This window comes from Sapajus apella, unplaced genomic scaffold (assembly GCF_009761245.1).
Source record: "Sapajus apella isolate SASKATOON/1434 unplaced genomic scaffold, GSC_monkey_1.0 scaffold104, whole genome shotgun sequence".
Lineage (NCBI taxonomy): Eukaryota > Metazoa > Chordata > Mammalia > Primates > Cebidae > Sapajus > Sapajus apella.
In genome coordinates, this window is record NW_022437044.1 from 5,343,970 (window position 1) to 5,347,497 (window position 3,528).

Here is a 3,528-nt window from a genome sequence, read left to right on the forward strand (position 1 = left end):
GCTTAAAAAACTCCATAGGAAAAGAGTCTAATAATTCAATTGAAAAATGGCCAAAGGATCTGAAAAGAAATGTCTCAACAAAAGACATACATATGGCAAGGGTGCTCAACATCACTGATCATCAGATAAATACAAATAAAAACTACAATGAGACATCACCTCACCCAGTTACAATGGCTTATATCCAAAAGACCCAGAATAAAAAATTCTGGCAAGGATGTGGAGAAAAGGAAACCCTTGTACAGTTTTGGTTGGAATGTGAATCAGTACAGCCACAATGGAGAACAGTTTGGAGGTCACTCAAAAAAACTAAATACGAAGCTGTGATAACCTGCTTTTTGCCAGCTAAAACTAACTCTCTCTTTCTCAGACTAAAAGCTGTTCAGGCTTTATGTTAGCTTGTTGAGCTGGACAGACTCCATCTTAGCTTCTTCATTTTAGTTATTTTCCCACCATTAAGTATGTAACGATATTATGTAGCTGGGGCAGGCTGACACTGAGCACCTCCAGGAATGCATTTGTTGATAAGAGGCCGAGTTAAGGGGCACCAGCAGAGCCTGGGAATGCAGGTGCTGTCGAGCGCCCAGAGTCCCCATTATCTATAAGTTGTATGTCTTTCATGACAGCTTTACCCTGGCACCTGGCACTGTTTTATTTCTCATGTACTGGTTTATCTTTTAACTTTTTGCTTACTCTGCTTTTGTGAAAAATTTGCTTTTAAAACTAGGGTATAAAAGACCACCTAACTTTTTCTTAGGGGCAGAGAGAATTTTGGGTGTTAGCCACTTCTCGTTCGCCGGCATAATAAAGGACTCATAATTCAATTTCAGAGTGTGGCACATTCTTTGACTCAGTCGGGTACAACAAAGCTATCATATGATCCAGCAATCCCACTGCTGGGTATATACCTAAAAGAAAGTAAATCAGTATATTAAACAGATATCTGCACTCCTATATTTGCTGCAGCACTGTTTACAATAGCTAAGATTTGGAAGCCGCCTATGTGTCCATCAATAGATGAATGGATAAAGAAAATATGGAACATATACACAATGGAATACTATTCAACCATAACAAAGAATGAGATCTTGTCCTACGCAACATCTATGGAACTGGAGATCATTATGCTAAATGAAATAAGCCAGGCACGGAAAGACAAAAATCTCATGTTCTCACTTACTTGTGTGATATAAAAATCAAAACAATTGAAATCATGGAGACCAACAGTAGAAGGATTATTACCAGGGACTGGGAAGGTTAGCAGGGATTGGTGTGGGGGGAGGTGGTGTTGGTTAATGGGTACAAAAAAATAAAAGAATGAATAATGCCTAGTATTAGATAGCACAACAGGGTGACTATAGTAAAAATAATTTAATTATAGATTTAAAAATAACTAAAAAACCATAATTGGTTTGTTTGTAATAACAAGGATAAATGCTTGAGGTGATGGATATCCCATATACTCTGATGTGAATATTTCACGTTGCATGCCTGTATCAAAGTATCTCATGTACCCCATAAATATGTACACCTACTATGTAACCAGAAAAATTTTTAAATTTAAAAAAAACATAAATGAAATGAAAGCTTTAAACTGGTACACACATTTCACACCTATATTTTAAGCTTGAAAATGCATATTTTCAAGCAGCAATACTAAAGTATTTATAAAGAATGCATAATCTCTGATATTTATAAAAACATCTCAGCTACCAATATATTTCTAAGTACAAAACTGACTACTATATTTGTTAATTTTATGTAATGAGAGAAGTTTATTTTTAAAACAAATACAATTCAATCCTTAGATTTTAATTGTGTGAATGACAGCCTTTTTAAAACATGATTTCTTTATTGTTTGGGATCCTGAAGTATGCAAAGGCATTGAAGTGGGAATTCCACCAAGAACCATGGTTGTCTTATTCCATTCAGTTAAGCCAGAGCTGGGACTGCCTCTGAGTCATCCAGATCAGGAACAGAAGCACTTGACTTGTCAATCATGCGGCTATGGTTCCAAGGTCCACCACACATTCACCTTGTCTTCCCCTCCCACCACATCCTCAAGGGCCAAGGTCTCCAAAATTGATCTCCCGCTGAGACACTACATTATTTGCTGGCTTCCAAAAATGATGGTCCCTAACCAAATCTTCCGCATGAACCTCTTCACTCTTTGATTTATGAAGAGCACATCTGTTCTTCCAGTGCCCATCAATCAGTACATTTGTTTGGTTTTTGGATACTAAATTCCACTTTTGACCTGTCCTTATTTTGAATAGCTTTCCACTCATCCTAAGTCATCTCTTTCGGTCTCTCTTCTTTTACCTCTTCAACTTCCTTCTCCCCATTTTCAGTGTCTGTCACTGGATGTTCTTCACCTTCAGGTGTTTCCTTAGTCATATTTGATTAATCCAAGTCAGTTAATTTATCTTTTACCCTTTCCCAGTTGTAAGATCCGCTACCTCCGTGTTTGTCCTTGTGCTTCAGGCCAGATCTATGTTTTCCACCATGCCTATCAAATTCACATTTGTCATGAAAATCAAATCAATATCCTTGGCCCATTTCACTTTGGCAGCCCCTCTACTTCTTCCAAGGCCAACACAGCCTCGAATAGGTTGGTCAATGATAGATCTGTCTAATGAAAGTTTCCTCCTTCAACCTTTTCAAATCTTCTTTCATGAGGTGGTTGCTTTTCCCATCTTATCTCAATTATTTTCCATTCACCCTGAAGTTGTTGATTGGATATTCCTCCAATTCACCTTATTACTCTTTCTCAACCTCCATGGGCACTGTGTCTCCTCTTGTCAACCATGCCAACTTTTGTGGGAAGTGAATTCTTGCTGTCTTTTTGAGACTCTTTACACAGTTGTTCGTCTGTGGCTTTGGAGTTGGCCTGGGCCATGGCCTGAGCCCTTGGCCCCAGGAATCACAATGACACCCACATTGGCTACTTTTTCCTAGTTCTCACCTGCCTTCAGCACCTTGAATGGGTCCAATTCGTCCTCAAAGAACTGGTCAGATGGGTTGACGACCATGCAGGTGAAGCATTCCTATAAATGGCCAGGCACAATGGTAGCTCGGAGGCATGTTCCTCAATGGATTGCAGCTGGCTGTGCAGAACCAAGAGCACCTTCTTCAGTTCTTCCAAAAATGATGACACCAAAAAAAAGATCTTATGACACTTTAGATTTTGGCTTCATAATTTATGATGAGAACTTCACTATCATTAGGAGATTGGTATTCTCCTAATAGCAATACATTATTTTTCTCTATCTGCTTTCTATATTTTATTTTGTCTTTAGTTTTCAGAAATTTAATTATGAAATGTGGACTTCTTTGATTTTATCTAATTAGGGTACATTCATATTATTGAATCTCTGAATTGTTTTGCACCAAGTTTGGGATGCTTTAAACCATTATTTCTCTGTATAGTCTTTCAGCCCTTCTCTCTTGTGGTGCTACAAAGATGCAAATCTTTATTTATTTTGTTATTGTCCCATGGGATACTGAGGCTCTTTAAAAAAAAAAAAA

The 3,528-nt window shown here is 37.9% G+C and overlaps 1 pseudogene; it reads right to left on the reverse strand.

Annotated features, from left to right (window-relative positions):
• Positions 1 to 1,932: 1,932 nt before the first annotated feature.
• On the reverse strand, positions 1,933 to 3,032 carry LOC116536869 (annotated as a pseudogene).
• Positions 3,033 to 3,528: the final 496 nt, after the last annotated feature.